The sequence below is a fragment of the Rhododendron vialii genome, chromosome 9a, assembly GCF_030253575.1.
Source record: "Rhododendron vialii isolate Sample 1 chromosome 9a, ASM3025357v1".
Taxonomy (NCBI): Eukaryota; Viridiplantae; Streptophyta; class Magnoliopsida; order Ericales; family Ericaceae; genus Rhododendron; species Rhododendron vialii.
Window position 1 is genome coordinate 13417708 of NC_080565.1, and position 25800 is coordinate 13443507.

The 25800-nt window shown below is 36.9% G+C and overlaps 1 pseudogene; it reads left to right on the forward strand.

Annotated features, from left to right (window-relative positions):
* Positions 1-254: 254 nt before the first annotated feature.
* LOC131300591 (lysine-specific demethylase JMJ25-like) overlaps positions 255-25800 on the forward strand; it is a 32100-nt pseudogene continuing 6554 nt past the window's right edge.

Here is a 25800-nt window from a genome sequence, read left to right on the forward strand (position 1 = left end):
TCCAAATTTAGACCACCAACTGATGAACCAATTTGGAAATTCATTTTGTCCAACCAGATTTGGACACAATTTAAAAAACCAAAAGTGCTTTCGCTTTTGATTTTGGTAATAAAAAGCCTTCGTCCATTCTTCAATATAATCCCAATAATTATATTAGACTATTGATATACCATTTTTATTTTTGATTGACAAAGATTTCGATCTTTGTAGATCGCAGTAGTTTTCGGTATTTTAGGCGGAATTCCTCCATTCCTTCCGACCTAGTTTCGGTTGGAGTGTCAGTCGACAACAACAGCCAAACCATCCCTTATTAATGGTATATACACAACGAACGGAGTCTTAAGTAGGCAACACAACAATGGGTTATGGGTTGCAAAAAAAGTGCAAAAAAAATTGCACTCGTTTTCCAAGTGCTTGGAAAAACCCAGAATATTGTTGCAGTAAAATACACAATCAGAGCAGAGGGTGTTGTTCTGCAGGCAAGTATGGTAAGAGATTCGGGTTTAGGGTCAGATACAGCGGAAAAGGGGGAAGAACCCCCTCCTCCTCCTCTCTTGAAGCGAGACGTCCGTTCAAGGGAATCGATTCTCTCATCTGTTAAGCGAGACGTCCGTGTAAGGGAATCGATTCTCTCCACTTTATGCCAATTTTATAATCACTCCGTCTTACTTAGTTCTTTACTCCATTTTGAGGTGTCCCAAAATGTTAGTCAAACTTTGAAAAGTCGAAGAAACAAGTGTGTATATTTTCAAAACTAGCCCTCGTAAATGTTGAAAAATAATAGTAGTATTAAAAGTGACTTTTTGACAACATGCATAACCTTAAAAAGTTGGAAACCCCCAAACGGGACCAACAAAATGGGACGGAAGGAATTTCACTATCTTTGGTGAGAAAAAAATGGACTGAGTTGATTTTTATGTGTCAGTAGATCAGGAGAAGCAGTAGTTAGGAAGAGTGATGTAATGACAGTAGAGAACGACATTAAGGTGATGCGTATACTAAAATTGATTTCAGAGACGGTAGTTCAAAATGATCTAGGTTCGTTGGATAAAATAGAATACATACGATGCTCTCGGGTCTTGGCAGGGTGCAATGGAGAAAACGGATTCAGTTAGTTAGCCCTATTTGATTGGGACTTAAGGTTTGGTTTGGTTTATTTTATTATCTTGTGTGTATTGTTGATTGGTACTTTTGGCTGAATCAGGAGAATAATACCGGGTCGTTGATGTGTCATCAGTGCCAGAGGAACGACAAAGGCCGGGTTGTTCAGTGCCAGAAGTGTAGAAGGAAAAGAATCTGTATTCCCTGCTTAACCAGATGGTATTAAGCTTATCCTTTGGCCCCCTCATTTTGTGTAATTGTTTATCAAAAATTTAGTATGTTTTGCATTATCTTAGATGTGCTGCTTGTATAGTTTCCACTGGTGCTAGACTGCTAGTGATCATTTTGACTAAGAAGTATTGGTGCTTTTTGTGAGGCCAAATGCATATTGTTGATTCAATACTAGACATTTTTCCTCGCTGCAGTACTTTGTTCTGCACATGGCTTTTTTCCCGCTTACAGGACATTAGATGTGGTTCTCACAACCCAATAGACCGGACTGTAGAGTATAGTTCCCCTATTATAGGCTTCGTGCTCATGATGCCAGAACGATGGGACGGGATGTGAAGTCATTTTATACTATAAAACTTTTCCTTCTTGGGACGGGATGTTATGGTGCTGTTGTTATATGTTTAGGCAAGGGCACCATTAACCTCCATATACTCTTTCAAAAGTTGGAAATTATTGTTTGAGTTAGATAGTTTAAATTGGTAATAGTGGAATTGCGTGGGACATATGAACCAAGTTCGATGTGAATCATGGCTTTTAGGGGCGGGGTGGCTCTGGTTGATTGTCAGCATGTGTTAGTTAGAGTTACCATTCTTATGAACTGCACAGTGAATCTTTTAATCTATTGCTTTCCTACTCTTGAGGAAAGGCCTAAAGCACCCCTTATTGTGAATTAAAGTTTCGCGTGGTGCGGTAGAGATATTTATCTCCATGGATGATCTCACAACTAGAACGTTTGCATTTTACTCCATGCATCCCATATTGTTGGTGTATTATGAGTGTTCCAACTTTTGCAATGGATGTATGTATCTTTAGAAAGTTCGATTGGATTTTCAACAATGCCCCTTATCTTGTACTTTGAAAACTATTTTTAATCATTTCTGAGGGTGGTTTGTGGAAATTTGAACACTTTTGTATTTGATGTTTTAATTAGAACTAATATTTTGAAACACCCAAAATGGTATAATGGAACAGGAATATGGGATGGAGGGAGTATTTTCTTCTGCCTTGTTTAGTAAGTTCACTGTATTTGGCCTTTCACTATTAGACAAAAAAGGTTATGGATCAGTGCGTGGTATTTCAATGGAAATTATTTGAAGTGTCAACTTCCTTTGATACATACTACTATTGAGAACAATTATTAGTTGGGCCTTTTTCGAGCTTGAGTGCATTGAACTGCTCTTGTTTGTTCCGTTCAATATAACACAGGCCATTAGTTCCTATGATAGCCAGTATTAATTAGTCATCGATGCTGAACACATTTCATACTCTATCTGCCCATTTTGATGTGAGAGCAAGTGCTTTAAGGATGACACCTGGCTGGGATATTTATTTATGTTTTCGTGTGTGTGTGTGTGGGGGGGGGGGGGGTGTGGTTGGTTGTTGGGGGAGAGAGAGAGAGAGGTGGAAGGATATGTGGGGGCCAGATTCCTTCTAACGGCTGCAAAATCATCGTAGCTGCTTTACTATGTGGATTCATGTGCCTCTAGAAGATAACTTTGAGATCATGAAACCCTTGATGTTGAATAGCCACCTCAGTTTGAATCCTAAACCCTTGGGTTCATGATCAACTATACAATGTTGTGTTTTTATGATGTTTTTGTGAAAGTATCTGCTAAACAGTGAAGTCCAAAACATGTAGCTGTGGCACAGTAAGTGATGGATTTCATTCAAATTTTATGCTGGTGTATTTTTTACTTTCACTTGTAGATGCTGAACTTTAATTTGTGGTAGTTGAAGAAATGTGAAATAGGATTTAACTATCAGCCAATAAATTAGCTTGAAGGGGTTTCTAGGGTTGACTACATTTCTGCCCCAGCTTGCGCATAAGATCTGCAGCATCTGCTACAAGATAGATTTTGGCAGAACTTTGAAGCAAAATAATGTGGTTAGTATTAACCTATGCTATACTAGCCTGTAAACTGAGCTTTATGTTGTTTGCTCAACAGCTTCATAATTAAGGTTTCAGTCTTTCATAGATGTTGTCTGAAGAACCTATTCAAAAGGCACCAACTTTACAGCACATGCAGCAAATAGTTCAATGTATGGCTTAAAAAATAAAATTAAGCTTGTTAAAATTGCGAGGCTTAAAGTCATTGTGTATGTTTGCTAGTTTTCAGAACTTACTAAGGCACACATCATTGAAGTGTAAATCCAGCATTATGCAGTGCTTTAGGTCTTAGATTGTGCTCCTTTCTGATGCATTGTTCCCTGCAATAGATCAAATCTTTACATCTCTCTCTATCTCCTCTATTGCCTCCCCCTTAATCTCATATGACGATTTAGTCTTTACATCCAAAGCATGTGACTCCAAAGAAGAGACAGTGACCCTTGCTTCTAGATCAATACTCGTCTTCAGTCTTCCAAAGTGGCTTCCTTCGTGCCCTCAGCTCATAAATTGAGTAAAGCTCTAGGAAGCAAAGTGGTAAACTTGAGTGGAAGAACTATCTTGAGCAAGGCTCAATCAAAAGTATATTACTTACACACTATGGTTCTATCTTTAGACAATGTGATTGGCCAGAACAACTATCTCAAGCAAGCTTAATAAACTCATATGCTTTGTTGTCTCCCTTCGGCTGTAACCTGGGAAAGAAAAAAAAGAGAGCTACCTTTCCCTAGAGCAACTTAAAAGGAACAGGCCCGCCGTATTCTAACAAGCAAACTTGCTTTTTCCAGAGAGTCAACTTCCCAAAACGTAACGACCTGGATGCCCTGCTAATTTGATTATAGCAAACGGTGAGTTTCATTGGGTTGTATTGATATAGGCACAGGAGCTGTGAAGCCTCGACGCAATGGGGAGACAAGTGCCAGTGCTAGTACTCCTTTTGATTTTCGTTGCTGGATTTTAGAGAAGATAAGAGTATCTTTTCCACTTTGTGGATATGTAACCATATCACTTGCTTGTTGAAGTTTCCTCAAGGTGAAAATCCTTTTGGAAAATAGAGCAACCAAGAACATATTTGAGATATCAAACTGAAACTTGTAAAACTTTATGATCTGACGGTTTTGCTAATTGTAATTGAGAAGATCCTTGACATACTTTTATACAGCTTATGAGTTGTCATATGTGTTTATCCGAGCTTGTATATGACGAAAGGTGCTATGAAATTTGTCATGAAATGGTATATGGTTTAGATGGTTGTGTGCAACTGAAAAATGAATTTCAGGATATTGGTACTTGAGGAGAAGATTTCTGCTTTGCATTTTTTTTTTGTCTCAGTACGTTTGTGCCTAACGTAGTTAGTTGGTAATTACCGTCAATTGTTGCAATTTAATGCTGTTCTTTGTTTTCCTTTCTGAATTGTGTTGGACCATACACGGCTTCAAATTACTTCAAAATGTAACTTGCTTTGTAGTCATTGGACAATGTTGTAAAGCTTGATATACATTGTTGGGCCTATTTTATAATAGTTTAAGCTTTTGGGACTACTGGTAACTTAACATCGTACTGGAGCTAGGTACGAGGGATGTGCAAGGTGCGTGCCTCTGACATGCACACATCAAGTGTTGTTGATGAGCACGCTGCATGTGAGAGAGGGTGCAATGCGAAGTCCCACATCCCATGGGTACCAAAGCAATATAAAGTATATAGGCGTTAGGGCACTCTCACTTCAACAACTAGCTTTTGGGGTTGAGTTCTATATAGGATCGTCCAATATATGTACTTGTAGAGTAAAAACTCGAGTCATAGCCATTTTCTAACGCTCATAATAATATTTGATGCTGTTTTGATTGATTTTGATCTAACTTATTGGAAACTAGTAATACCACAAATAATACACTAGTGATTTACTTTTGGAATGCTTATTTTGAAACGTTGAACGACTCTGTTGCAAAAGTTCTTAAAACTGCAATGGAAGAAACTAAAAAATATAGAGATAGTGGAGTTTTGGAAGGACAAAATGTGAAATGTCCTACTTGATATTATGTCTGTAGAAATGTGTTTTACATAGTAATTCGAAGAATAAATCTTATATTGCATGTTCCTTGGAAGAAGCATATTCTCCATTGTAGAAAGGAAAAAGGCCCATCATAATCCTGAATGTACCATAATTGAGTCCACGTGGCATGCCACATTCCCGTTCCTCGTAAAGGAACACTTCACATTCCAGGTAACAGAGATTTCGGTTCATCATGGTTGTAGGTATCCTGGCATGACAGAGGAGACAATTGCCGAGGCGTGCCCAGTTTGTCGGGGAAATTGCAATTGCAAATCATGCTTGCGTGCAGAGGGATGCGCTATCGTCAGTTTCTAATACTCAATGCATTTCAGACTTTATTGGTCTCTATTCCAGATATCTTTTTCTCACAAAGTATCATATTCTCTCCCTGTCCCGTTGTAGAAACGAAAGTTTTTTGAAAAGGAGCTCAGTGATGATGAAAAGATTCGTCACTCCGTGTATCTGCTACATTTGCTAATTCCATTTATTAGACAATTCAATCAAGAGCAATTGCTGGAGAAGGAAATAGAGGCTAAAAGTCTAGGTATTCCTTCGATTTGATGTTACATGAATCTAGAAATGATTATATTGAAGACGTAAAGATATTAGGGCACTGCACTGGATAACAAAATAAGAGTAGAATAATTGAACCATGGTTTTGGTTTTCAATGGTTACCAATAGATAAAAGCTATGATGCACGGACACGGACACGGACACCGACACGGACACCGAAACCGACACCGGGACACGGAAATTCTAAAAAAATGGAGACACGGACACGGCGGGGGACACGCCACGTGTATATTTATTTACTTATTTATATAAATAAATAAATAAATAATTATAGTTTTAACACCCATAAATTTAAAAATAATTATAATTTGGCCCCAAATTTTTTTTAAAATTACAATTTGACCCCCAATTTTTTTTAAAATTATAGTTTGGCCCCCAAAATTTTAAAAAAAATTGCAGTTTGACCCCTGCCGTGTCCCCAGCGATGTCCCCCTCAAAATTTAATGTTAAAATATGGGACACGCCACGTGGCGTGTCCCGTACGTATCTCCGAGGTGTCCCGCCGTGTACCCGTGTCCTAACACTGCGATTCTTCGACGTCTAGAGGTTTCGGTGCTTCATAGGATAAAAGTTTTGTGTTGATGAAGCAACAAAGAATATTTTTTAGTATGAGGGATCTGCCAAGCTAAGATTGATATTATTATTTATTAGTGCCTTCTTCCCTATCTATTTCTATTTAGTGGTTTAGTGCAGTTGTTGGTAATTGGTATCTTAATCCTTTGCTCCTTCAACTTTTGTCTTCTTGTTAATACCACTGATCCTATATGTAACACTCCATATTAGGTGATTTGCACAGGATGGTTCTATGATGCACAAGGTGCAAAAAAGCAAAAACACACCCTGAATGTTTTATATTTTGCTAACTTGGTGTTGATTTGACCAGGATTATCATTTGCTGCACTAAAGCTACAAAATGCATATTGCTCTAATGACGATCGCACGTATTGGTAGGTTTAAGAATTGCTAATTGCTGTACATATTTCTTAATTTTAGAAAGCTGATGCAAGCCGATATTTTGATTATTCTAGAAATATAGGAATGTTAATATATTATTTTGAGTTTAGCATTTTAGTAGGAATGTTTTATTTTAGTCAAGATAATTTATAAGTATTCAGTTTTCCTAGCTTGATTTGATCTAGTATTCCTATTTTGAATAGGTTTCTTAGTCAAGGAAAATTAGGATTGATTTTATTTCCTTATGTTTATTTTCCTTTTTAGATTTTAAGAAAACTAGGTTTAGGAATTCTATTAGTATAAATAAGGTTGTAAGCCTTAGGGTTAAGGAGTTGTTTTTTGATGAATATTAATGAAAATTGAGATTATTTCTCATTATTGTGTGTTCGTAGACATCTGGTTCATACTTATTCGTGATTGTCCTTGTTGCGCATTCTTCTTTTCCGACACGCCTCCCTGCATCAGTTGGTATCAAAGCTTGCACTCGATTTCGGATCATGGCGCGACAAAGATTCCGTTATGGTCATTATGTTGTTGCTGAAGATGTGTATGAACGAAGTAAAGCTGCACGAGAAGCACGAATGGAGGCGCGGTTCCAACAACTTGAGCAGCGTGTGATCGATGGATGCGATTGGCATCCTAACCGATCAGGTGGTTGCCATGGTTGTTGGGGGGAACTCACCTCACCGTCGTCCAGTTCAACCTCGGTTTCCGAAAGAGGAGGAGGTGTCAGATGATATTTCTATCACCAAACCTTTGGCTGGTAACTATCAGTTGAGGGGGAGGACGAAAGTGGATGAAGCTACCATCGAGTGGCCATTCACATCAAATATTATTTCAGATCCAGTAGTGGATTGGAATAAGCCACCAGTTTTTGACGAAAAACCAGTAGAGAAAATTCCAAAAAAAGAAAATCAGAAAATATTGCAAAAAGAAGAAGTTACAAAGTTGGCGTTGTTGGAAACTGAATTTATTGATCCGTTTTGGGAGTTTCTTGAATACACTACATGCAAGTGTCCTTGTGTTTCGATCCGGGAGGAAGGTAGATTTGTTTTATTGATGGAAATTATTTTCTCACAATTTTCAGATTGTTGTTTACAGTTTGGGTTGGAAAAAATAAATTTGAAGTACAAGATTGATGCAGACAAGTTTCGGCGAATTCAACTATATAAACTCGAGGACGAGTTTCTTCAAGCGGGGGAGGATGATGCAGGCCGATATTTTGATTATTCTAGAAATATAGGAATGTTAATATATTATTTTGAGTTTAGCATTTTAGTAGGAATGTTTTATTTTAGTCAAGATAATTTATAAGTATTCAGTTTTCCTAGTTTGATTTGATCTAGTATTCCTATTTTGAATAGGTTTCTTGGTCAAGGAAAATTAGGATTGATTTTATTTCCTTGTGTTTATTTTCCTTTTTAGATTTTAAGAAAACTAGGTTTAGGAATTCTATTAGTATAAATAAGGTTGTAAGCCTTAGGGTTAAGGAGTTGTTTTTTGATGAATATTAATGAAAATTGAGATTATTTCTCATTATTATGTGTTCGTAGAGGGAGCACCTCTGGTTCATACTTATTCGTGGTTGTCCTTGTTGCGCATCCTTTTTTTTCGACATGTCTCCCTGCATCCAGTGCCGGCTCTGGGCTAAGGCCTAAGAGGCCGGCGCCTTAAGCCCTTCAAGAATGTGTAAAAATTAGGGCCTCCTATTATTTTAGGTACCTATTATATATGTCCAATCTTTTTGGGTATAGCAACATTAGAGGCCCATTTTAATACCCAAACCACCTATTTTACACTTAAGAGACACAGGCCCAATAGTTGGGCCCAACCTAACTTGCTCAATCAAAGGAAACAAAAAAGGAAAAAGAAAATGCGGACCACGAGCAGTTATCTTCATATAGAGCCCTTTAGAAAATGATTCCATGTGGTGGGTTCTTATATAAGTTTTATGCATATTCTACCATTAACAACTCCAATCTCCTAAACACACAATAAAATGGAAGAAGATGAATTAGAGATCAAAGAAGAGAAAACAGGATCAGAAATTAGTATTTGTATGGGTTTTTTCCTAGTCGAATACATGCATTTGGCTTTGAAAAAATTATTTAACTACTTGTTATTTTATTGTCGTAAATTTTATTAAGGGCCTCATTGTCTACGTCCGTCTTAGGCCCCCAAAATCTCAGAGCCGGCCCTGCCTGCATCATAATGATATCACATATTTTATGCAGCAACAACTGTAAAACTTCCATTGTTGACTTCCACAGAAGCTGTACAAGTTGTCCGTATGACCTTTGCCTCACTTGTTGCCGGGAAATTCGTGATGGTTGCTTGCAGGGTGTTCAGAATGAAGCAATCTTTCGTTATATTGACCATGGGTTATATTACATGCATGGTAATGAAGCCAAATCTGTTTCTTATATAGAGAGAGTGATGGAGGACATAGGTAAGAATCTGAGGGAGGAAGGAGAAAAGGGAAAGAAGAGAAGAAACAGAAAACAGAGAGTGAGACCTAGGTACGCAATAAACTACAATGTTCAATCCAATTTTGAAGTTCCCTCTAAATCTAATAGATTCAATCCAGTGCATATGCATTGCTCTTTTGGATAGGTAATAATTATATAGGTTTAATTATCCCAGACTACCAATATAATGACATAAGTCACATAATCAGCATCCGCTACGGGAACACCACATTCACTGTTGCCGCACCATATTACTACTGCCACCCAATCATCTACTATTGGAACAAAATTTACCGATGCCACACAAATATTACTAATGCCACACCACCTTATTTCGTGTGTTAATATGGTATATAATTGCAGAAGAATGTAAATAGTTGTGCTAATGGAGGGGGTGGGTTTCACTTTATATAAATGGGTCGTTTGGGTATGGGAAATGATAATGTAGTTAATCCGGTTGTAGTTTGGTCAATGACCAATTGACCATGAATGACCCACTCATTCACAACCCACCCATTTGACATCCGTACTATATCCTAAGAAATTTTCAATAAATATTCCTGGGAACTAAGCATTTTAGTGTTTCCTTGTCTTGTTCTCCAGAGATGAGGATTCAAGTTCTGAGTGGAAAGCAAAGAAAAATGGTAGCATTCCTTGTCCTCCGAAGAAACTGGGTGGCTGTGGGCACGGCCTACTAGAATTGAGGTGCTTGTTTCCTGAAAATTGGGTTTCAGATTTGGTGAAGAAAGCAGAGGATGTAGCTAAACTGCATAAACCTTATGCCATGCCTAGAACTTCTTTGCAATGTTGCTCGTTTCAGTTCACTGGCCGACATTGACTTGGGCAGTAGTAAGTCACGTAAAGCAGCTTGTCTAGAAAATTCCAATATATGATAACTGTTTGTACTGTCCTACTGCTAGAGACATTCAAGCGGACTTAAACCATTTCCAACAGCACTGGGTTAAAGGTGAGCCGGTGATTGTGAGTGATGTGCTCGAACAAGCATCTGGTTTGAGTTGGGAACCAATGGTTATGTGGCGTGCATTCAGACAGACTCTGAGTAATCTGCACTGTAGGATTTTGGATGTTACTGTCATTGATTGCTTGGGTTGGAGCGAGGTCAGTTGCAGATTCATAAGGTTTTTTTCATCATGAGCTTTCAATTGCGTATTTTCTTTTTCTTTTTTTGTGCATGATAACTAATTCCATAACCTGTATAACTAATTGCATCGAAGTCTTCCACAGTAGTTTCCAACCTATGAATCTTTCTCTGTTTTTTCCCTGAAATATTTAGGTAAGTTTGCAAAGAGAGATCCTTGATTTAGCTATGACTCAGCCAAGGCCATCTAAAAGTTAACAAAAGCAAGTACTTGTACCCCCAAAAGGCACTAATAATAAAAAGTATGAAAACTGCAGTTTATATATATATATATATATTTTTCCTTCAGTCACATGATAGAAGAGTCTACATTACACCAATACCAAACCAACCAATCCAAAGGGTGTCAACCTCCTCTCCATAGGATTTACACCCACAATTTGACTGCACTAATGCAACTGCACAACTGCTAGACTAGCTGTCGTATTGGTTACGTATATTGTTTGATGTGTACCTTCTTTTTTCATAATGTATTTTGGATTTTCGTTCAATCAAACATCCGCAATCGAAATTCTACATTATACGTATTAGTAATAAACTGCATTAGTTTTGGATGGTTTCCCATTATATTGTTCAAAGTTACCTCGAATGCCTATCGAATGGGTACAAGAAATGGGAATGGGACATGGTACACCACATGCCTAAATTGTGATACGCTAGTGGTAGATTTTTATAGAAAACAAAATTATAACTTATTCTTCCAAGTGATAAACATCTAGCAAACTGAGTATTACTTTTGAACTATTCTCACAAAACACATTTCTAGGAGCGTGATGACCTAGTTTTTCGATATTTCTCTCATCAAAATTCCATTTTGTCTAGATTTTGAACTTAATAAGTTGATTTTTTGGAAAAAAAAAATTGGGGATTGCTTTGGATCGTTAAATGTGTGTATCAAAACGTGATTCACTAGGGTACTAGCAATCCCTAGTATAACATATACTTGAATCTGTTAAATTCCCAGCTATGGAGATGATCTTTTAGTTTAAAAGCAGCAATTTAGGTTGATTCTTGAAAGCAGTCAGGTCTTTTCGTTCTCGAAAGAGTGGAAAGCAACTCTCGGTAGCTAATCGTTTCTTCATCCACTTAATGGCCTAATTTATCCCGAAGACTAAGGTGCAATAGCAAATGAGCATCAGTGTCTATCTTTTTGTTCTCTAGGTTAGTAGCTTTTCTTGGTGACTGTCTCTATGAGTCTATTCTTTTTGAACTGCGGGGCTTAAGACCTTGTTAACCTTCTCTCCAGTGATGGAAGTCATATTGGACAATAAAAGGAAATTTAGGGGTGTTGTATTGATTAGAAGGATTAGGGTTACTGGGTTAGGGCTTAACAAAGCAGGAGAAACACGGCCAGAACTACTGGGCTATTCTGGGTTGTGAACAGTGATCCGGGAACAGTTTTTATTGTTTTTAAATGCAGAAAATTAGAAAAGAAGAATAATAAAAGGAATTTTTGGGTTCTTGTATTGAATAGAAGGATTAGGGTTAGGTCTTGTAGAAACTTTATATCTATCTCAAAATCAATTGGCAATGAGTGGAGAGGTGCCAAATATTATTAAGTGATCACCTATTCCGCTCCCAAGCAATGTGAGACTCTATTTTCTTAACACATCCCTCACGTGCAGTCGAGTATGAGGTCAGTTACGTGTGGCCATTTTTTGGATCCTATCATCATGCAGCAACCTCTACAACAACCTTTTTGCTGGTCTATCATCGTGGAGTGTAGATTGTGAATATTTTTAAAATATGAGATGGAATAGGCCCCACTCAGATACCATGTAGAACTTTATACCCATCTCAAAACCAATTGGCATTGAGTAGAGATGTCCTAAATGTTATTAAGTGATCATCCATTCCACTTCCAAGCAAGTAATGTGGGACTCTATTTTATTAACAGGTCTTAACAAAGTACGAGAAACACGGCGAAAATTGGGCTGTGAACAGTGATCCGGGAACTGTGTTATTGTTTTTTTATGCAGAAAATTAAAAAAGAGAGAAGAGAAGAAGAAGATAGATCTTTCCCAAAGGCATTGCACCTAGGGTTCGAATTACATCACACAACTCAAAAGAAAGCTTCAAAGCTCTGCAATTTTATAAATATTCAACTCCATCATTATTGAGACATAACATCCATAATATAAGACCGGAGACTTCCTAATTTAAATAAGGAAACTAACTTTTGACTTCTAAGATCAATCTAAACCCAAATAAGACATAAGGAAAGTACCAAGTAAAATAAATTGACCCATAAGACGACCCATGGGCGACCCCAACAGATTATATCCATCACATCCCGAGATTACTGAAATATCCCTGACTAGATTTACAGACCAGCATTAATATACTTTACCTGAATTAAACATAAATAGGACTCTACTAAGACCAAAAACATAATTGTTCTTGTGAGCTTGGCTTGAAACTAAGCAATTTCCAAACATGAATGCTTTGTTAATCTTATTTTTTCTAGCTCCCTTTATGGACTGCATCATGAAGTGACTACCGAAATCTGCTGATGAAAAAGAGCCATTTTTTTTTAATCTTCTATACGTTGCTTCCATTTTCATTTACTATTTTTATGCGTCCATGTTTCTTATTGTCAATTTCCCACCTATCCTCTCCTCGAGCTGTTTGAAATCCTACGTTGCATTGTGCTGGCTGCAGCTAATTGGTTTGTGTTAGAATCTGATTTAAAAATGTGCTTCAATTGTAGTCATATAACGGGTGTAAAAAACCCTAAATTTCATCAAATAAGTTGTTCTTCCATAATTTAGTCCATTTTTGTTTAACCCCCTTAATATATTATGCTCTGTGTTCTCCTAGACTCGAAGAATACCTTCAAGAGTATCAGGCTGGGAGAGCCTCCTGCACATATTGCTGCTATTTGAGAGCCTCTTCTCGCACCCCCCCTGACACACCCCCTCCCCCCGGCCCCACCACCTTTCCCTCCTTTGCCCCTCCTCCCCTCCTTTTTCGATTTTTTTTTCTTTTTACTGTGATTAGTTTTTTTTGTTTTTTAAAAGTAAATAATTACTGTTTTTTTTTTTACTTTTACTAATTGTTTTATACTTTTAAAATACTTTAATTACCGGCTTAGTTTTTTTTAACTTTTACTAGTTTTTTTCCTTTTCAAAGACTTTAATTACTATTTTTGTTTTTTTACTAACTTTTAACTTTTACTATTTTTTTTGTTTTACTTTTACTAGTTTTTTGTTTTACTGAATGTGTGGTTGTAATTGAAGATAAAGAGAAAATTTAAATGAGTGGTTATAGTTGAAGATAAAAAGAAATCTGAACAAGTGGTTAGAAATAAAATAGATAAAAGATATAAATAAAAACAAAATTAATGAATTCAATAACATAAAAGAATTATAAAATTTTAATAAGAGTAAAAAAATAAGAGTAAAATTTCAATAACATAAAAAAATTTATTCATGTATATAATATTAAATAATTTGAAAATACATATAAAGAGTAAAAAAATAAGTGTTCCGATTTTTAATTCATTTGAACCGGTGCGAAAATCTTATTTTTCTTATCATTTCATCCTAAATGGTCGTAATAAATTTTTGACTCTAAGGCATTTCAATGAGCACCCTAAGAGATACCTGTAACTAAATAAGGAACCTTAGGATACTTGTTGAACGGTCTTAGAGCTAAAAATTCATTATGACTATTGAAGATAAAATGATAAAAAAAATAAGATTTTTGCACCGATTCAACCGGATTGAAAATTGGAACACTTAAATAATATTAAATAAATAAAAATGAAAAAAGATATAAAAGTTATTAAGTAAATAAATAAGAAATAAAATAAGAAAATGCCGTGGGTTGAATTATTGGCGGGTATAATATTAAATAATTTAAAAATACATATAAAGAGTAAAAAAATAAGTGTTTCGATTTTTAATTCGTTTGAACCGGTGCGAAGATCTTATTTTTCTTATCATTTCATCATAAATGGTCGTAATGAATTTTTGGCTCTAAAGCCTTTCAATGAGCACCCTAAGAGAGACTTGAAACTAAATAATAAGTCTTAGGGTACTTGTTGAAAGGCCTTCGAGCAAAAAATTCATTATGATCACTGAAGACAAAATGATAAAAAAAATAAGATCTTTGCATCGATTCAATCGGATTGAAAATTGGAACACTTAAATAATATTAAATAAATAAAAATGAAAAAAGATATAAAAGTTATTAAGTAAATAAAAAAAGAAAAGAAAATGCCGTGGGTTGGGTGAATTGCCCGGGGGTATTTTGGTCTGGGGGGTGGGGTCGGGCAGGGGGTGGTGTCAGGGGGGGCGCGCAAAGAGAATTACTGCTATTTTCATGTGCTGTCTAATATTAATTTTCCTCTTCTTGCCTCCCTGCACACCTCTTTTTCTTCTCCATCGTTGAGTGGTTTTGATAGATCTTACTTTTGTGATGAATTGCAGGAAATAATTAATATTCACCAGTTCTTTAAAGGGTATCTGGAGGGTCACTTTGACAGTTACGGGTGGCCTCAGTTTCTGAAGTTGATGGATTGGCCTCCATCTAATTCGCTGGAGGAACGCTTACCGCGTCATGCTGCTGAGTTTATCAATTTCTTGCCTTTCAAGGAATATACGCATCCCCACAATGGCTTTCTCAATCTTGCTGTCAAATTGCCATCTACAACTTTGAAGCCAGACTTGGGGCCAAAAACATATATTGCTTATGGGTTTCCTCAGGAGCTGGGGCGGGGGGACTCCGTGACAAAGCTTCATTGTAATATGTCTGATGCGGTATAATTTTACTTCTTCCTATTTACCTAGGTGGCTTTTTGGTTCTCTGTCTTTCCTTAGCTATTTAAAAATGTTTTAACGACTTTCTAATCATTTGTTAAATGGTAAGCTAAAGGTAAGATCCAAATGAGCCCAATGGCTGGTAAGGCCATGCAGAGGCTAGGAGCCTCAGCCTGTAGAAGTACTTTTGCATAATTTGTGAGCCCAACGAAGTGAACTGGATTGACCATTGCTACGAAATTTCAATCGAAATGCATCCACTCATTCTGATCCTTAAATATAGGCTTTATTGACTTCCTCATAACATTTCTATACACAGGCATGTTTTGTATACTTGATGATTACCCCCATTGTTATGCTATTTAGCATTACTTCGCCTGTCAATTTGTTACTTGTTTTCCATTAAAAGTTTGTATGATTGCCTTGTAATTTACTTTTCTGTATTGTAGACCAAATTACTAATGCCTGCGTATAGGCAAACATTAACAAGCGATATTGTCAAACTGCCATGTCAGTAAATGGCCAATTCAAGCTGCACGCTTGCATCATTGACCTTATGTTTGAGGCGGGAATACTTGACCCTTGTATTCTCCAACATGCCAACTTTGGTATTTCAAGTATTTCCTTTGCCTGTAATTTTTTCCTTGAATTTAGTGGTTTTCTTTTAAGGTGAATGTGCTGACCCATGCTATAGAAGTTCCTGTTGCACCGAAATGCCTATCCGGAATACAGAAGTTGAAAAAGAAGCACTTTTATCAAGATCAGTGGGAGTTTTCTGAAAATGGTGCTGCAGGGGGCCAAAAGGTTGAGAGGGCGATGCTTTCCCCATTGAATGAGAAGCAAAGAGCTGAGCAAAGTGGTGAAGCTGTTCCAAAGGATGGTTTGAATGGTGTTTTGTCCAAGAAGCTAGACAAAGGATGTTGTTCTGCTTTACAACCAGACGAAAAGAGCAATGGGGATGACGCTGAAGCAAATCGAAAAACAGGAATTCTTCAAAGTAGAAAGAGGATGAGATGGAAAATGCTTGCAAATTTGCAAACAATATCCAAGCAACTAAGAGCTAATATAGGCGAACCTGAGACTGAGGAAACAAATAGAAAGATGGAAAGAAGCCAAAGGTCATTCACCAGGAAAAGTGAAGATGGGTTTTCCGATGCCCAAATATGTACTGGGAAGGGCCCTGAGGCACAATCTATTGATGAAATAAATGATAGGTCTGGTATTGCAATGGAAGAGGTACGAAATTCTGAGATGGTAAAGAAGGCCCAAAAAATTACAGTTGAAGCTTCTGAAAGGAGTGAAACGGGATTATCAGACCAAGAAAAAAGTGGGAAAAGTGCCGGGTGTTCAACTGCAGGAAACAGTTTTCAAGGTTTGGAACATGCAGAGGGAGGTGCTGTCTGGGACATTTTTAGGAGACAAGATGTTCCTAAGCTGCAGGAATATCTTAGAAAGCACTTCAGGGAGTTCAGGCATTTCTACTGTTCTCCATTGCAGCAGGTAAAATCTTATCCAACGAAAAGTTTTTTTTTTTGGTGAGTAAAAATGTTACTGCACCAAAAAACGCAGGAAGCTACAAAACTCATAGGGGCATACCCCTGGCACACCTATACATCAGTTTCAAAAGAAAAACGCACAGACTCTTATCTACACGTATTGGTCCCAAAAATTCGAGAATCTAGGAGCCAGTCATCACATGAACCCCTATTCTGGGCTGTAAACTTCACTGTGGTCCAAGAGCTTAACTTGGCTCGAATGGCATAAAAAATAGCACGAACAACCTCAGGGACACCACTGGATCTACCTTGAAAAATCCTGGAATTCCGTTCACCCCAAAGAAAATAAACTGAAGCAGCCAAAGATAGCTTATAAATGTAATTCCGGAAACCCTTACCCGCACGATTTTGCCCAGCCCATTCAAGCTCTTGAGATAGAGGCACAACAGCCTTATAAATGCCATTGAGGATCAGAATTTGCCCCCAAATAGCAGTAAAGAAGTCACACTCAAAAAATAAAGGGCAAATTTACGTAGTCGTCCCTCTAGTTTTACGATTGTCTCAATTTCGTCCTTCTAGTTTCAATTGTCTTAATTTCGTCCCCGTAGTTTGTTTTACGTTCCAAATTGGTAAAATCGTTGACACCGTTAATGAAACTAACGGAAAAAATATGATTAAAAATTTGAGTGCTCCAATTTTCAATCCAGTTGAACCGGTGTGAATATCTTATTTTTCTGATCATTTTATCTTAAATGGTCATAATGGATTTTTGGCTCTAAGGCCTTTCAATGAGTACCCTAAAAGAGCCCCGAAACTAAATAATGAGTTTTCGGGTGCTCGTTGAAAGGCCTTAGAGGCAAAAATTCATTACGACCATCTAGGATAAAATGATCAAAAAAATAAGATCTTCGCACCGGTTCAACCGGATTGAAAATTAGAGCACTTAATTTTTTAATCATATTTTTTCCGTTAGTTTCATTAACGGTGTTAAATTTTACCAATTTGAAACGTAAAACAAACTATAGGGACGAAATTGATACAATTGAAACTAGAAGGACGAAATTGAGATAACCGCAAAACTAGAGGGACGACTACGAAAATTTGCCCAAAAATAAATGATTATGAGACTCCATGCCATTCAAACACAGCACACACTGGGAACTCGCAGCTACACCCCAACTGACCAATCTGTCTCTAGTGGACAGCCTGCCCAGGATAGCAAGCCACTCAATAAAGCTCCACGGTGGCACACCTTGATTGAACCAGACCAAGGGATGCAAAGGTTGGATAGGAGACCGATGTCTACATGCCTCCCAAGTAGATTTTACAGAGAAGGAACCGTCGGCAGTTAAGGTCCAAACAACCTTATCACACTCAGAGACGGAAGGCAAAAAAGTATTAGGAGTATTCCGTATGATGTTTAACACAGCTCTGTTCCTTTGATTTGGCCAGTTCCATCTACCTTGATCAACAATAGAGGAGACCTTAGCACGTAAGGCAAGACCTCTATTTGTCACCACAGACTCCCCAAACCTCTAATATAAGGCACCTAAGGAGTGCCAAACTGCCAATTATCTGTCCAAAGGAAGGTATCCTCACCATTGCCAATGATGTGTTTAATCCAGCCTTGACAGGTAGATTGCAGCTTCAACAGTTTCCTCATAACCCAAGAAGCCTCACTAGGACATTGAATACTCCATAAACTCTGTCCCTGAGAATATATACATGAACCCATTTAACCCACAGGTTATCTGCTTTTTTGCTTAGGGCCCCCAAGTGCTTCATATTAACACCTTTATTCCATTTCTTCAATGATCTAAAGCCAAGCCCCCCTTCATTTTTTGGAATACAGAGATTTACCCAACTTACCTTAGCTCCAAAGTGTTTCAGATCAGTACCTGACCAAAGGAAGGCACTCAAAACTCCTATTTCTTTGAGAATGCACAGTCATAGAGTAAAAATTGAACTCCAATAAGATTGAATGCTAAAGAGAACTGATTGGATCCAATCCAAAGATAAGTTGGGCTATGAAGTAGTGAAAAAATAGCGTGTGGTGTTCCATTCTGAGCGTTATTGGTTATTTTTCGGATTGAGCATTATTATTGTTCTTTCCCTTTGTATCGACTTGATTAAATAATTTGTTAGCTATTTTAGGACTCTTAAGTCTTGGGGACTAGTATGGCGGACCTGTTTGGAGTATAACTGTCTATTGTGCTTGTTTATACAATGCCTTACAAGTTAACGCATATGTCAAATCACAAATTTCACATATATACTGGCCTTTCAGAAAAACAATATAACTATTCTCAAGTTTGTGCTCATGTCAATTTTCCAACGATTACTTTTGCCTTTCAGAAAAATTGAATATTTGTCATCTCAAGTATATTGTCTATAGGAGAAAAAGGTACAGAGAGTGTCTTTTATGTTGACTTCTAATTCTGATGCATTTCTCGCAAATTAATGGACTTTTTTGAATGCTGTAAAAAAAAAAAAAAATTCAAGTGCCTCATGATGGAGTATTATCATTTTATTCACACTGTTGTATTTTATGATACTTTTCTTTGGTAACTAGGACCTTTATTAAGAAAGAACAAGGTCAAGAGGTAAACTCTCTAATTACAGCAAAACCACCAAAGCAGAAAAAAAGCTTTACGACAAAGAATAGCTTCTGAGGTCAAAAAATACAAGAAGGAATGAACCACAGATAGGAGATATCTGAAATCTTTACACTTCCACACTGAGAAGCCTTTACATGAACTCCAATTTTAATCTAATCAATAACAGAGGAGGGAGATCTTTGAATGCCATTGAATATACGAAGATTCCTCTGTTGCATAATGAAGTTAACCTTAGCTGCAAAAACAAGCTTCATGAGAGTGTTAGGAAACACTTTTACTGAACTTGAACAGAATCTAGTGATCTTTTGAGGCCATGGGTTAGGACCCATAGGAGTGCAGCAGAGCTTACGTTTTGGATTCATCCAATTCTCCATATCCCTAATGATATTTATTTTGATTTTCAAGATAAATAGTAATTACAAGGTGTCAAGCCTTTCATGCATATTGCGATATTTATATGCATGGTTCCACAGTCAAGTCCAGATATTAGATATGCTTAGGTGAATGTCCAACTAAAATACGGGTTCAATATGCCATACTCTTGCCCAAATATGGAATGTCCAAATCAGGTACTTTATACATTTAGAAGAGTTCCAATCAGAACTCAATTCCTTCTGCTGCATAAGTAAACTCTGTGAAAGTTGGTTAGACCAATAGTTGGACATTGTGGATAGTACTCTTGGATAGATGGTATTGCTGCATGTAATGTAAAGGAGTAATACATACTATGTGCCACCTGGATGCTCATGTGCCACAAGAGTAGTGTTACAAGGTGGTAGAATTTTATGTGAATATACTTGTGCTAACTTTTCCTAGACATCTTTCTTTGTATCTATATATACGTAGATATTTAATTTTTTCTTCTGTGACAGGTTTATCACCCTATTCATGACCAGACTTTTTATTTGTCTGCTGACCACAAAAGGAAGCTAAAGGAGGAATATGGTTAGTAGATAATGAATCACTTGCTTGTAAGACATTCGATTTGATTCTGTGTTACTGGTTACAGTGGGGTCATTATTTTGATGTTGTCAAATGGATGCTTTTGTGTAGGAATTGAACCATGGACTTTTGTGCAAAAACTTGGAGATGCAATTTTTATCCCTGCTGGTTGTCCTCATCAAATTAGAAACTTGAAGGTACTGTGAGATATTTTAGTTAGTTTAAGATGGTATAGATTCGAAGTTGCTACTGTATACACGATCATCAGGAGATTCTGAATTCTGATCATGTACCATTGTCCCAGAAGCTGTATTATTGCACGAGTTCTGAAGCCGACAGAACATGGCACCAATACACAAATATGACCACAGAAATAGCCATGCGTAAAAATCATTGGATTTCTGCACTGTCACTCTTAATTTTCTCCATTTTGGCTTCTCATTCATCACGAGACTCATCATTTGTGCAATTTCTTTATGTAAAATTTTTTTAGTACGCCTTTTACAGCATCTACATTGTACTGTTATTTCATTGCAACAGTACAGTTCAAGTTTTACAGCTTATGGGTATCTATGCTTGTACTGTATTCAGATCCTGACATCCTGTATGCAGATCGCTTGTTTAATGAGGCGGTAATGCATTATCAGTGTTTGTTTCGGGTGATGTCTGGCCCCTGATTGATGGTGGGAGATCCATCAAAGAGTCGTCAACGTATCCCTATTTCGCGAGGACCCTTCGAAAGATTATCTTATTAGTTCATTTATGAAGTTGAGATTTGGTGTATGTGTATCAGATAACATTGTGCAGATGTTTTTGGATTTCTTATGTTGACTTTCTTGGTAAAAATGTAGAAATTATTCTCTATTTTAGGTTAGGATATATGCCATCTTTAATGTGCACCTTTTGTTATATTTGCAGTCTTGCACAAATGTCGCAGTTGACTTTGTCTCACCGGAAAATGTTAGTGAGTGCATTCATCTAATAGAGGAGTTACGTTCACTCCCTAAAAATCATAGTGCCAAGGAAGACAAGTTGGAGGTAGGCCATTTCATCATTTCTTTCTGTAGTGTGATCTGGACTTTTTATAATGGTGTATTCTACTCTGTATCGTAATGCTACTTTGTTCTGATTTTTGTGGAAATTGTTTTTGAGTTTACTAATAGATGATTCTGCAGTTTAAATTCGACCAATTTTACCATCTTTCTTACTTAATCCACTAGTTTGGTGGTTGTACATGTTTCTTGATTTGCTTAAATTTTGCAAAGGAAGAGAAAAAAGTGCAGAACACCATTGTTCAATCTGCTTGTTATTCCTACTAAAAACCTTGTATGTATTTGCGATTTTGTGATCAATTTATTGACAGTATAGGAAAGACTATTTTATTCTTCTTTATAGAACTGTAATTACCAATTTTGTTTTTAATTCCTAGTGAAAGCCTGGTATTTAAGTCCTGTTAAAAATCATGTTGTAGATATTCAAAGGGACGTTGTTATATCTCAAAAGGTTTATTGCAAGATACTGAATATGTTTAGCCTGGTTGGTGCTCTTCCTGTTACATGATGTGGTATTTTAAGGATTAGAAGTTGTATATTTGCCACAATGCTGAAGGGAAAGGGTAGATTGGAGATAGGCTAAGTCCAGTTGTCTGTACATTTTTGGTTCTCACTACAGACATCTGCTCATCTTTGTCAAATTGTTGGGTTTTCAACTCTGCATGGGTATGGCAAACATAGCAACATCGGTTTGGTGAATGTTACAATCTGAATCAGTGAGAGATATGACAGGGGATGGGAGTAACTAGTGCAATTAGTAACTGGGGTATTACATACATGATTCATGGGATAATGATGATTTTTTTATTTGAGCCACCTAGAATTTCACTTGGGTAAGAAACAGGGTGGTGGTGTTGTTTGAGCCACCTAGCGTATCAGTTGGCGATCTAATAAATGTTCATCCCGTTGAATGCTTCTATCTGTTCTCCACTATGGTGATGCCACCGCTTTTTTTATTTATTTATTATTATTGGGAAACATGGCATCACTATTTTTCTCAAATAACTGAATACTTTTGTCTTTTGGGTACCATTGAAGTTGGTCAAATAATCCTGTACCGTGACGTATCTAAAATAGTAGCAACTAGTGAAACAAAAAGGAGGGAGCTGCAAATATGGGGATAAAAGCATTTTCTCCGTGCATCTTATGGAACTCCTAGTAATACTTCTTTATTCTATCAAATTTCTTTTCGAGTAGATTTGTTATTGCTATCCTAGACTACTAGCGTTTATCTACCAAATTGATTAATTTTAGTTGTTTCGGTCCCATCCAACTCCTTGCTTATGGGAGTTGCAATGGTTAGATTGAAGTGTATCAGATATTAGGAATTTAACATTCCGACACTGCAATGTTTTCCCTTTATTAAGTGCTGAAGTGTGGTAAATTCTTGTGGTCACTGAGTAATAGGTAAAGAAAATAGTTCTTCATGCTATATCCAAGACTGTCCAAGAATTGGAGTGGACCATTCGGTTCAGAGAGGAAAAAAAGCAATGTCTGATGCACCCAACAAGAAAAAGGAAGATAAAAAAGCAGGCCATACTTTCAGGAGGTTTTGTGGAGCCGAGCACTAGTGGTTGTGTGAAGCCTACTCAAATTGAGCCTGCTACAGTCAAGGAGGGCATCACAGAGCCTAATGTGGTTGATGTGGAGTCTAGAGATGAGCCATTTGAGGAGTTGACTCGATCCTTGCTTGATGTGCCCGAGTCTAGGGATGAGCCATTAGATGAGTTAACTCAATCAGAACAAGATAAGCCATTGGATGATTTGACTCGATCAGAACTTGAGGTGCCTGAGTCTAGAGATGAGCCATTAGATGAGATTACTCAATCAGAACTTGATGTTCCTGGGTCTACATATGAGCCATCGGATGAGTTGACTCAGTTAAATCCTGATCCGCCCGTGGCATTAGACGTTGAAATGGAACAAATGGAGCCTCAGGTTATATCTGAAGCTATACAAGTTGAGGTGGACCCACCAGAAGGCATTTGAGCTGTTGATGAAGTAATCTATGTTCTTAGGGGTGACGATGGGGTGGTCACACTGAAAGATCAGTCAGGCTTAGAGGTGAAGCTGAAACTTGATTCTCCCTTTGCCTGGGTAAGAGAGGAGCATGGAGCCAAACATCTTCTCTGGATTATGATATTCCAATTTCTTAAAACCATGAGAGTAAGTTGTTTCATGACCTAATTAATTTCATATGCCTTCTTGTTATTTTTGCAGTCATGCAGAAAGGCAGTACATGACTTTGTCTCACCTCAAAATGTTATTGAGTGCATTCATCTAACATAGGAGTTCCATTTGCTCCCAGAAAAGCACAGGGCCAAGGAAGACAAGTTGGAGGTAGGCCATGTTATTTTTTACCTGTAATGTGTGTGATATGGATTATCTGTCATGGTCTGTTAGGGCAACAGCTTTTGCATTTGTTTAGCAGTTGTGCTTTACCTTACTAATAACTTGATTTGGCATGCTAAATTGGACCAAGTTATTTGTCATTGTCAAATTCTATCTATTAGTTGTTAGTGCTACTTAGTTTCTTCCTTTGTTTAAGTCTTGCCAAAAAGAAGGAAAGAGTGCCTTGTCTATGTATTCAAAAGGAGTACTCCTCTTGACCAAAAAAAAAAGGAGTACTCCTTTCTATTGATTTCAGGTTTCAGGTACATATTCCTAAATTCCTGGAATATTCTTTCCTCATTGTCAAATTGTCATAGTTATGCCTGAAGTTGTTGCTATTTGCTCTAGCTTGACCAATATTTCGAGTCATTGACCATTACGAGAGGAACTGAACATGATTAGGAATATCACAGAAAATTGTCGATAAGTAACGCATCCACTAATGGGACTGGGGAATGGTATTGTGGAGGAATTGGAAAGATGTTATGTCATAGATGGACCAATGATGTAGGAAAAAAATTTCCAAATTTTTGTCTCTCGTGGATTCGAGTTTCTACATTCGTCTAGATTAATAAGCAACTAATCTCTTGTTAATTCCGTTGCGTCAAGTGAAATAATTCCTAATTAATTAAAATAAAATCTTAATTCTTGTAGGCCAAGAATCCTAATAAAGTTGGAAATCAAAATCAAACTGAATACGGAAAGTTAATAATTCTAACCTAAATGAAAATACTCCTAGTAAAAATCTTATTATTAAATAATAAAATAAAATATAGAAACTCCCCACTTTTGTCCTACATCACAAAGTCTCATAATATTATTGATAAAAAGTTGAATAATTGATTTAGGTTACAGCCCTTATTTATACTAGTAGAAAAATCCTATCTTAGATAGGAATCTAGTAAGATAATTTCTTGCAAGTCAAGAAATTATAAAGAAGAAAATAAAATAAAATAAAAGACTAATAAAATCCTAAAAGGAAAGGAAATAAAATTCTTAGAAGAAATCCTAAATCATGCCAAAACAAGTGGCATTAAAGAAAGAAAAATTCCTAAATAAGAAAAATTCTTAAATAAAAATTTCCAAATATTTGAAATCTCCTAAATTTTTGTCCTAGATTGATGTAGGACAAAAATTTAGGAGATTTCAAATATTTTCTTCCTCTGATACCACTTGATGCAACGGAATTCACGAAGAGAATAGTTTGCGTACTATTCCAAACGAGATAGGTACTCGTAGCTAGTGATTTGAATACGCGAGGCGACAAAGCCCTCATTGAAGCGAGACGAGCGTTTAAAAAAAAAAGAAATATAAACTACATAAATGACCAATATTCACTCCTACCATCAAAACAAGAACAAACATCACCATATTGCATAACTAGTGATGCCCGTGCATGAAGGCACGGGTGAACGTGACGTAATATTGCCTCAATTGACAACACCAACTAATGACATAAATTACTAAATCCTGATCAACGAATCAAATTTAAATCCATCAAATCAAAGATAAACTTTTCCATTCTAAAATCAACTTACCTAGAAAGATAAACTTTTTCAATTAGGGTACCTGATCAAATCAGTTAAGTAGTTACTACCAACTTCAACTAAAAAAAAAGGTGTCTTAACTCATTGGTAGAAAACACACGCTTGCCTCATATTTATGCAGCACCTCCAACTCATTGAGCAAAGTATGCCATGACCCACTGCCCTTCATGCCTACTACTTTTTAAAAGCTAGACATTAGCATGCTAAAAATAGACTACTACTAAGTGTTGGTTTATATAGAAACTAAAATATAAGTAGACTGCTACTTTTTGATAGCTAGACATTTAATCCGTGTCTACATTTTTTTTTAGAAATGTGTCTGTGTGCATGCTACATAGCAATGGATGCTACAATCAAAACTGAGCTACTCTCACAGCCAGTTGTGTCGGAATTTCAGAGGTCCTAAGAGGAAAATGAAATCTACTACTGGATCATAGTAATGGGAGGAAAATGAAGTCTAATACTGGATCATAGTAATGGTGCATCAAGTATACAATTTATTTCTCACTTTTTCTCTACTTGAAACATTCAGTTCATTGTACATAACTACGATCAAATGAAGAGGA